General features: G+C 37.0%; 1 pseudogene; it reads right to left on the bottom strand.

Annotated features, from left to right (window-relative positions):
• Window positions 1-10,923: 10,923 nt before the first annotated feature.
• LOC123640566 lies at window positions 10,924-11,482 on the bottom strand (annotated as a pseudogene).
• Window positions 11,483-11,865: the final 383 nt, after the last annotated feature.

Below are 11,865 nucleotides of genomic sequence, written 5' to 3'. Positions count from 1 at the left end.
TGAGTAGATATAAACTCTGAAGCTAATAGCACATGCTAATACTCATAATTTTATTGTTGAATTAATTAAGTTCATCTTCTGCCTCTATGGCTCCCAAATTTCCAGTTCCAACCACTCTTCAAGAGTCCACTCAACTAAATACCTTTCTTTGAATATTTCATGATTCCACAAAGACCTTACATGTTCTACTTTAATAAGTATTTACATTATTTTCTAACTTTATAGTCACTCAGATTAAGGTCAAGAATTCACAGTATTCCTTGTCCGTGCACTAGAAGCATCTTTCTTGCTCCAGTCCTAGAGGGAGTGTCATGTTGTGACATCATACAAAATAAATTCATGGTATGTTGCCTACTGTATTTGCCTTCAAGTGCCTAAAGGGCTTTTTTTTGTTTTTTGTTTTGTTTTGTTTTGGAGACAAGAGTTTTACTCTGTCACCTAGGCTAGAGTGCAGTGGCATCATCATAGCTCATGAAACCTCCAACTTCTGGGCTCAGGTGATCTTCCTGCATCAGCCTCCCAAGTGGGTGGGACTACAGGTGTGCACTACCAGGCCGGGCTAATTTTTCTATTTTTAGTAGAGACGGGGTCTCACTCTTGCTCAGGCTGGTCTCGAACTTCTAAGCTCAAGTGGTGCTCTGGCCTCGGCCTTCCAGAGTGCTAGGATTACAGATGTGAGCCACCGCATTCAGCCCTAAAGGGCTTTTTGATATGAAAAAAGAATCAGATTTGTTCTCCAAGGCTTCAGAGAACAGATCTAGCATGGAGAAGTCAGAGGAGAGTACATGTTCACTCGAGAGAAGGGAAATTTCTGCCTAAACTGTTAAAACCAGAATGGACTGATGGTGTGGTGGGGAGTTACCCTGCTGAAACATGTTCAAGCAGGGGCCTGTCCGTGATCATTTGGACACGTGTCTGCAAAGACCTTTATCTAGCGTTCACTAGGTGTGGTGGTAACGTGAAGATAAAAAATGAGTTAAGAGGTATCGCCTGCCTTGGGGAGCTCACAATCTATGAGATCATGCTCTACATTCATGGGTACATAGAAATTAATACGACTATTAAATTTTCACTTTCCCTCAAAACTGTCCTGTTTTTGAAACATTTCTCCTAAATACTAGCTTTTACAACTCTTTGTGTATTTTTTTTTAAAAAAAGGAAACTATGTCTTCAAAATATTTTGTATTCCATTTTGCAGTTAAAGTAGCATTGATTTATGTATCACGCACTCTGACTCTTAAGATCGAAAAGCTGTTCTTTGTGCCTACCGCCATGGGAACCCATCCAACAATCAAGGCTCCGTGCTTTCTGGGAAACAAACTCAGGTTTTGCCTCCAGCTGTATGATATGGAACCCTGTAGACAACGTTTTTAAAATTACCATTAAAAGTATAAGAACATTTTCCAGACTCCTTAGAAAACTATTCTTTCAGACAATGGGAGTCACTTTTTTCATGGCAGTCAGCTGAAAAAGGCACTATGAGTCAAAGTCTTTGTACTCAGAGAGCACATATATTCGTTTATTTCAGCGTCTGAGAAGGGAGCATAGCAGTGGTGACCTACAATTTCTTCCAGGCAGATTTATCCTGAGAAGATCCCAAATGGCCTTTCTGCTCAGCATACAATATCTACTCTTCTATTGTGAGAATCTCATCTTTGATGCGTCCTTTCTCCAGGTTATGGATATTCTTTGTGATATTCACCTGACTTTGATCACCAGTTTGATAGTTCAGGCTCTACTGTGGAAAATTTTCTCCAGTTTAAAAATATAGTCTTAAATAGAAAACTGTAATAGACTATTCAAAGCAAGGCGATTTTTACCTATTTTCAAATCTTTAGAGACTTTGAAAGATAGGACGTTTTGAACTAGCCAATTTTTGTGGGTTTTTTTTTTAGAATAATAATAAACTGATTTTTATAATGCACTCTGTAAAAACAATAGTTTTGACTTAAGCATTATAAAAGCTATCTATGTAACAAAAACATTTGTACCCCCTTAATATTTTGGAATAAAAAAACAATAGTTTTCCAACCTTATTTTTTATATCACAAAATAAGAAGAATGGGGGAAGGAAGAAAGAAAAACAATTTTTAATATTCCTCTTTACTGGGGTGAGAATTCAAAACACACTTTCCAAAATAAATGTTACCTACTTTTCAGAAATAAGACAAAAATTGGCACAAAGTATAATCAATAGGGCTTGGATATTTTACCCTGATGTGCTGACTCTATGAAATTTCTTTAATTCTATATAGGAAATATAAATCATCTACCAGTATTAAAATTAAATGTAATTTGAAATTAATGATGTGAACAATTTATTTCAGTTATTATTTAATCAAAACACTTTCATAATGTAGCTATTCACCTTGGCTTCCCAGAAACTAATGAAAGAAGTAGGTTACCAAATGGCAGGGGGAATGGACTTTGGCATCTAATCTTTTATCATATGTCACCGACTACCTCTATAACCTTGGACAAGTCACTTCTCTGGGCCCAGGTTCTCATCTAAAAATAGGCACAATATTACCCACATCACAGGTAAATACATCCATATGGCAAATACTTACCAAGAGCTCAGTAGGAGCTACTCACCTAGATATAATATTAGAAATTGAATTAAGAACAAGATAGACGAGTTCCTATCCCCATGGAACTTACATTATGGCAGAACAAGAAAATAAGAATACAGAAAAATAAATACACATTATGATGACTGCTATACAGGATACACACGAGGGGTAGAAACAGTAATAGACAGGGTCCTAATTACACAGTGATCAGTGTTACAGTAAAGTTGACAACAAAATGAGATCACAGATATAAAGCACTTGACTGACACATAAAAGGCATTCAGTAAACAGTCAGTTTTATTATTTTATTGCTTCAGAATAAGACATCGAGAATATTCTGGAATAAAAATGGGAATGATTTGAAATTTAAACAAATAGCAGGCTAGATATTTTCAAAAATTCTCCTGCAAGACACATAGACAAACAATAAAATATAAATTTTTTCCAATGCACAGTTGAGTTCTAAGGGAAATTCCCAAGGGCCAAGACTAAATAGCTTGCTGTACGCCACAGTTGTAGGCTGAACTGAAAGTACAGCTGGCCTCAAAGGTAGATTACTGGTTTCCATTATCTAAAGTCTTGGCTGATTGGAGACAGGAAACCAGGTTTTGCCTATTGTAGGGACTGGGAATTGAAGCCCCCCATATAATGCTCACACTCTATTGAACAAAAGGCTGGAAAAACTGCTGTCTGTCTTCCTGCAGACAGGGGAAACAAGATTTGTCTTCTTGATCTAGATTTACTTTGTTTAAAAATAACAATCCCTCCTGAGATTCATAACTACAGGCTTAAATTTATGCAGTTGAGATTAAAATTCAGTCTCTGATTGGTCTGGGGAAACCCCAAAACAAAAAATTAACAGATAAAGGTCAGTCATATATGATCTCACAATCCAAAATTACAAAACACATCAGCTAATAAGCCACCATGGGTAAAAGTCAGAAGAAATAAGATATTAGGCCCCCAAGGACTTCGGCTATTTGAAATATCAGATACAGATATGGAATACAAAATAGAGTGTATAAAAGAAGCACATAGTGACTGAAAGTAAAAATCTTGAAAAGATCACACCGATGATGAGGTAAAACACCAAAAAAAGCATTGGAAATAACTATTAAACTGAAATAAAATATAGTACAATGGCCAACTATGAAATATAATGGAATTGTCTGAAAGACATCTGAAATTTAGTCACATGTCCCAAACTGGCTCTAACAGAATGAAAGTTATACATCACAAATCTTAGAAAGGTTCAGGACTGAAAATAAAATGTTGGCATAGTTCCTCTTTTAGTGAAATGAAGTATCCTTTGCTTTTAATACAGTATAATAGGTTGCCTGAGGAGGTCTTAGGCTTTCATTAGAATTACCTTATCTAGAAATGAAGCAGCTATTCATTCACTCAAACAATAATAATTTTTGCAGAGAGCCTCTGTTAGAAAGGTAGCTTCACAAGATTTGATGTCAAGGGTTGTAAGTTAAGGATTGATTGGAGTGTTCATTAGAATCAGCTGTAAAAAATGTGGGTGCAGATAAATAGGGGGCACTGTCATTTTCTTCTCCGCTTGCACCTCTGTTTAGAAAGTGGCCTTGCACATCTGCTGCCAGGCTGGCCCGAGCAGAGGAATGAGAGCAACAGTGACGAGCAGGGCTGTGAGAAGGGCAAGAATGAAAGAGGCGACACCTGGATCACATGGTGTGGCTAACACATGACTTGCCTGAGAGGCTAGTGGAGCCACAGAAAGTACCTGGGCTAGAATCATCACACCACTGCAGCGGCAAGGGAGCCATTTGCCTGGAAAATGGTCCCACAGGGAGAGGAGATCAAGGGAAGAGGTGGAGCTGGAACCAGATACTCCTGAGGGACTTTGCACTGGGGAGCCCTGTGAGGAAGCCAGCATTTGCACTCTGCCAGGAGGACATCACCTGCCATCAACGTTCCCAGAAAAGCAACTAGGAGAATATTGCGATCTCACCCAGAGAAGATAAGAGGTGTTTGCCCTTTGTTCTCATCCCTTTCCCCATACTCTACGTAGAAGATAGAAGAATAACAAGTCTGCCTGCACTGGGGGGGGGGGGGGAGTTTTGTATCAGATATGAAGTGGAAGTTTTCAACTGGACTAGATTGTTTTAATAATGGAAAGTAACCAGAAAATTTTGGAATCTGCCCAGAGTTTTCTGTTCGAGGTCATAAAGTGGGATTTGGCATAGAATTTTTAAAAGCATTTTATACCCCAATTTATTCCACATCTCAATAATGCAAGTTACATGTGTGTAAATGGCAGAACAATACAGTACTCAGCTTTTAAGCCCCAAGTTGAATATCACACTTGCATTAGAAAAGCCAATTTAACTTACGGATTGAAGTTCGTAATTTATCTAGAGAGATGGGGTGTGCGGGCAGAAAATGTTAATGCAAAATGCTTCATGGAGGGACAAATGACTAAGTGCTGACTGCATGGCATAGACTTTGAGCTGGGAGAAGGGAAAGCGCTGTGAACTCCCAGTGAGGTTTCATGGACCACATGGGACCTTCGCTGTGCCTGGAGAGCTGGATATCATTTGCACGGATAAACAGATGTGGGGATTGCAGGGGCGATTTTCCAAGTAGAAGAGGAACCATGAGCAACGGTGCAAAGATGGAGATGCAGGCACCATAGTCTACCTGGCTGCTGTAGAATTCACGGGAGGGAGCAAAGGGACATGAAGTTTGGAAGAGGTAAAAGTCAGATTTCAGACATATCAGCCAAAGGAATTTGGATTTGATTGGATAAGTAATTAAAAACCATTAGAGGTTTTGCACAAAGGCTTTTGAAATGATTGTCAAAGGAAGACTCAGAGAAAGGAGCATTTAGAAAAGGAAAGAAAACATTTCTTTTCCAAGAGGGCAAGAGAGTCAGACTTCGGCAAAACTGGCTAGCCAAATAAAGTATTTAAATTTAAAAGCTGCAAAATTACCCAGGTTACAAAGTTCACATTGTATGCCTGTGAAGGAAAAGCAGTCGCTTTCTCACACGGTTATCATCTTCACAACAGTTACAATGTATCTTCAGACACTGGCATGGCAATTATCAGGGCTAAATTGGTTTGTGGGAAATGCTCAAGGTTTTACTATGGTAGAGACCACACCCAGCCAGGGTGACCTTGTTATTTTTTATTTATGTCAGAGAGTTACATGTTTTCTCTGACTACCATATGTGAAGTGCTCAATCATATTGCAAGCAAGGCAAAGTGTCACTTTCTGCTTCTATCTGATCAAAGTAGAACTGGAGGCCAATATATTTGACACTGGTATCCCATATAGGTTGTTGGGATGAGCAGAACCAGGGAGACAAGAAGACTATCCAGGTCTGGGCTGCACGTGCTTCCTAGAAGCGCTAAGAAACCGAGGCAGAAGGGTCAGCTGACCTGCTCAATACCATATGACACAGTATCAGGAGGCCTTGGCGCAGAATCGAAAGCACAGTTCTCAACCCCAGTTGTCCAGCCCATCTGATTAGCCTGCAGAACCAGTTTACTCCTCCTTCAATAACTATCAGTGAATTAATTCAAGTGTGGGTGTGTTTTGGAGTTACTATTAACAAGACAAATGCTATAAGCCTCACAAGCAGCGCCTATAATTCAATTATTCTTAATTAGGCAGTGCTAATCTAAGGAAGAATCATCCTGCAAGATCCTTGATGCCTCCCCAGATATATCAGCATTATTGTCAGAGCATCTGCCTCCTTTATTGCTAATTCCAAAACATATGATTTACCTCTCATTTTATTACTTGTTGGGGTTTTCCCCCTTGAACCTGGAATGTGCAATTGGTGTCTTGTTATGTTCTTAATCTGGCCACAGAAGGAGCAATGCGAACTTACAAATATGCCTCAGTGGTATCATACTGATGCAGCCATTAAAAGATTCCCATTATTTCTTCTACCTGGCTCCATCTGTTTCCACGCTGACAGAAGGAAGCGCTTTTTAAAATCTTGACTATGTTTGTTTGGTTTTTACTACACAGTGGACTTTCTGTTGTTCAGTACTCACTAAGCATTACAAAAAAAAAAAGTATGATACTTCCCTACAATATAATATATAAATGGAGAATTGTTTCCAGATATGTTTTCCAAAGATGCAAAATTCAGAACTTCTCAGGTCTTCATTTGTGTCACACAATGATTCTTTTTTTTTAACAGGATGTCGACTGAAACTTTTTCTGTTATCCTGATGCTGCTATTAATTTAGTCACCCTTTGTACTGATCTAACATACACAGGACCATCTGCCAGAATATACACAGAGCTCCATAACTTTGCAATTGCAATTGTGTGTGCAGACACGTGTAAAACTGCATCATAGCAGTGAGCGTTCATGGTAGAGGTAGGAAGGGAAGAGAGAAGGATAAATTGTAGACATTTTAGACTTGGAGTTAAACAGGCTATCACAATGCTCTGAATAAAATTATGTTTTTGTTGGGTTTTTTTATTCTTTTGTAAAGTAAGTTGTTCCTGTCTTTCGAAATTATAGTAATCAACGTAACTTGTGGTTACATCACAAGTCATATTGTCTGTCTGTTCTTGGTTCTTGGTGTGCTCTTGGGCCAAAGAATGACCAGACACACGGAAAGCAAGATAAGCACAAAACGAAGTTTATTGAGGAAGAATAAGATAGTTTTATAGAGCAAAAGCAAGATACACTCACCACAGGTGACCAACAGGCCCCCTATCATAATAAGAGGCTCTGGTTGTGGTCTGGGGTCCTGTTTCATGGTGTCGGGATTGGGCCCTCCTTGTGGTTCAGACGTCACCATGGAACCACTTTGATGGACAGTTAATGACATGATAATTAGCTTTAGGTCACTTTCCAGATCCTATTGTGCCTGGGTCACCTGGGCCTCAGGCTGGGGGATTCCCTGCATTCTTCTGCAGACTGGCAGGGCATTCCTCCTTCACCCAGGTGTGGCAATTGCTCAGGGCAGGATCAAGGTTGGGCAGCACCAAGACAGGGCACCCACCCTTGTCCTTCTTCCCCGGTGGGGCAATTGCTTGGTACAGCACCAAGGCAATGTGCCTGCCTTTGTCCCTAGGATACTCGGAGGTCCCTTACTATCTACCTAATAATAATCTCAGAACAATTGAGAATATTTCAAAGATGTTTTGTTCACCAACTGAACTATTTTTAGAAATGAAATTGCAAATTTTTATATGTAAATTAAAATACAAATAAAACTTTCCCTTCACTAGTAAGCTTTGAGAACAAAGCTCAGCTTTGGAATTTTTGTCTTTTCCTTTTGCTGGAACTTTTTACCTGTTTTAATGGTGTTTTATTTAAAAAGTGTCACATTGTCTAATGGGGTGGTAACACTAAAGCAGGAGGGGCCTCTACTCCAACTGAATTTTGAAATGGGAAACTGAAGGTGCGCGGATCATTATGTCCTTTCTTTTCTTTATTTGAGACAAAGTCTTGCTTTGTCACACTGGGTAGAGTACTGTGGCGTCATCATAGCTCACTGCAACCTGTGTGCTTGTTGGTGTATCTGTGTGTGTGGTGTGAGTTATATATGTAGGTGTATCTTTGTGTTGTGTGTGTGTATATATATGTAGGTGCATCTGTGTGTGATATGTGGGTGTGTGTATTTAGTTGTAATTGTGTGTGTGTTGTGTGTGTATGTGTATGTAGCTGTATCTGTGTGGGTGTGTGTATATATGTAATTCAAGATGGATTAAAGACTTAAATGTAAAACCTGAAACTATAAAAATCCTAGAAGACAACCTAGAAAAAACTCTTCTGGACATTCGCCTACACAGATAATTTATGCCTAAGACCCCAAAAGCAAATGCAACAAAAACAAAAACAGACAAATGGGACTTAATAAACTAAAAGGCTCTGCACAGCAAAAGAAATAAAAGAGCAAACTGACAACCTATAGAATGGGAGAAAATATTCTCAAACTATATGTTCAACAAAGGACTATCATCCAGAATCTACAAAGAACTCAAATCAGCAAGAAATAAACAAATAACCCCATTAAAATGTGGGCAAAAGACATGAACAGACATTTTTCAAAAGAAGATATACAAGTGGCTTGGCTAGCAAACATATGAAAAAATGTCTAACATCACTAATCATCAGAGAAATGGAAATTAAAACCACAATGAGATACTACCTTACTCTTATTAGAATGGCCACAAATAAAACGTCAAAAAACAAGATGCTGGCATGGATACAGTGAAAACAGAACACCCTGTTTTGGCTGGGTATAAACTCTAATTTGGACAGCAATTTGCCTTCACATTTGGAAAGCGTATGTTCTATTGTCTTCTAATTTGCAATATTGCTGTTGAGATGTCTGATGGAACTCTGATTCTTGAGCTCTTGTGTTGTGGCCTGATGTTCTTGAAACCGTTAAGATCTCTTCTTCCTGGAGTCCTTCATTCTGCTGGGTAATTCTCATTGGGGTTCTGAAATTTCATGATGATGCACCTGGGTGTGACCCTTTTCTCCTTCATTGTGCTGAGTACTTAATAAACTCTTTTGATTTGAACATTGGGTCCTTCATTTCTGGGAAATTGTCTTGAATACTTTCTTTTTGCCTTTTTTATTTCTTTGCAACTTGTATTTTTCAGATATTTCATGGCCTGGGTAGTTCTCTATTAATCTTATTTCTCTCCTGTTTTTCAAAAATCTAACTTACCTTTAGACTCCACACTTCTATTGAGTTTTTAATTTGTTTTCATAATTTTAATTGCCAAGAACATTCTCTGAATGTTCTTTTTAATTGCATCTTGTTCTTGTTTCAGAGATACAATCGGAAGTCATGGCTGTTTAGCTGAAAAAGGTTTCTATAAAACTCCACTTCAAAAATTAAAATTTTAATTAAATCAAGTTAAAAAACATTCACTGTAGAAATGTCAACAAGAGTTTTAACAAAACCAAATATACCTTTTAAACAATATGTTTATATTATAAGCAAACTACTGAGATTTTTTTGTTTTTAGTTATTTATTTTAAAGAAAGTATAAACAATGTATATTAGCATGGAATATCAGCTAATCTACTCTTAATCCTTTATCCTGTGATTCAGGCTTTCTGATCCAAGATACTTTATTATTATCACTAACGAATACTAAGTTTTGACTAAAAAGTACTAGAGTGGCTAGTGGAATCTGTCTCACTACTTCATAGGCACAAATTATCTTTGAGAATAACAAATGAGTACCATATAAACAGGTATTTATTTGTGTGTGTAAACTCAAATTTTAAACTGTAATAGCAGCCAACTAGACCCCTTATCATTTGACTATTACTTTTTAAATTTTTGGCATTATACAAAATTTTAATCAAATCATATAAACATTTCAATCTCATATTGCTTGTCCATTTTTTAAATCATTAATAGAATTTTGTATGTAACCTGACAAATTTCATGCATACATATGTGTATATATACATACAAAACATATGTATATATACATGTACATCTTTACTTCTGAATGAATTTCTAAACTGAAATGAAGTCAAACCTCTCATTTAAATATATGTGTAAAATAGAATACCACCAACTGAAGGTTTCAAATAAAAGTTTCATCTTAGCTAATCAGAAATACTGGCTAACTATTGAACATTTTAAGGCCAAAGAGCTGTTAACCAGCTTATTATATTTCAGCTTACTGATTAGTCAGCCAAAAAAAAAACAAGATTGAAATTACCAACCGTCCACCAAAGAAATATATTTTTCTCTTGCTATTTCTTTCTAATAGCAAAAAGAAAATCTTTACAATGAGCTTTCACTTTTTAGAGTTAAAATTATTAAAGACATCTCACTCTTCAAAAATAAGATATATATACATATAATTTTCTTATTGTCGAGCTCTTCAACTAGAATCATATTTTAAAAGTTTCCTTTGGATTGTTCGGTTTAGCACTTCAAGTTTCCATTCTGCAAGTCTGATAACTGGCTCTCATTTGTTACATTTGTATCAATCAGACAGATCAGGATAGCTACTGACTGTTAGTTGTGTACAATAAATGGGAGGAACTGCATCCAATTGCAAAAGCAACATAGTAATAAAAAATTCAAGAACAATATAAAAAAGATACAGGACTACAGGATTCCATTTCACCATTATGCTACTGAAATATAAATCTTTTTATGCTTTTAAAACGAATGTCATAGCTTCCATTTTTAAAAAATTATCAAGAGGATAAAGTTTTAGATGCCCTATCTTAATTTTTCAATTAAAAACTACAATAGACTGACCTGCTTTTATTAATATACACGCCAAATTGTTGAAATGGTGACTACATGAAGTTTTCCCCTTAAGAATGGCACTAGCAGGTTCAAAGATGTAGTGACGTTTATAGACTTCAGATGTTTACTTGAAAAGATTCTTCAACAGCAGTTTGATATTGAGTTTCTCATGTAGTTGAGGATTCACAAATTCTCCATAATCAAACTGACATCTTTGATTTAGGTGATTGGTGAAATTTCTAGAAATCTGGCTAGGATCTTTCCAAGGAAGATACACACAACTAGGACACATCTCAGGAAGTATCTGAAATAGGTGATTATGGTTAGAGTGATCCATTAACACTGGTAAGATCTGATTCTTGACACAAGGGTTGCTTAAAGGTGAGATGCTGAGAACAACTTATGAAAGAATTTATTCTCTTAGTAAGTCTCTATGTTATCAGATGTGGATGTTTCGCTTCTATATAACTGTTCCCTACTGAATCTTGAGGGATCTGAAAGTTTAGAATAATAAAAAAAAAAAACACCATAATCATCCTGATACTTCTTATAAGATTTGTAAGGCTGCCCCATGTGATAAAATTTAATCTTTTTTGGAAAGCATGTGCAGCTGCCAGAAAACTTCCTTCTGATATTTTCAAGGTACTTTCTGGTAGGTAACTCTAATACCCCCATTATTTCCAGCCAGTCTCATAACTGAACAGATTCAATGTTTGCCATCAATTCTTTTTTTTTCTTTTGCCATCAATTCTTTTATCATGGTGTCTCCACTGCTAACACTCTTATGCTGATTCTTCAGTTAATTGACTGTTTTCATTTACGAGAATGTTTTTCAAGAAGAGCTCAAGAGTTTAGAATTTCTTGAGTGCATTCATATCTAAGAATATCTGCTTTAGATTTGAATGAAATCTTGTCTGGCTATAAAATGTTAGGGTCATTTTCTTTCACTCAAAACTTAGGAGGCATTTTTTTCAAGTCTGTTGAACGTTACCTGTACAGAAGTCTAAAAGGAGCTGGTTGGGGTTTTTTGGTGTTTTGGGTTTTTTGTTTGTTTGGCT

This window comes from Lemur catta, chromosome 6 (assembly GCF_020740605.2).
Source record: "Lemur catta isolate mLemCat1 chromosome 6, mLemCat1.pri, whole genome shotgun sequence".
In the NCBI taxonomy this organism is placed as follows: Eukaryota; Metazoa; Chordata; class Mammalia; order Primates; family Lemuridae; genus Lemur; species Lemur catta.
Note: the sequence above shows the minus strand (reverse complement) of the source record. Positions and strands in the feature narration are given on the sequence as shown.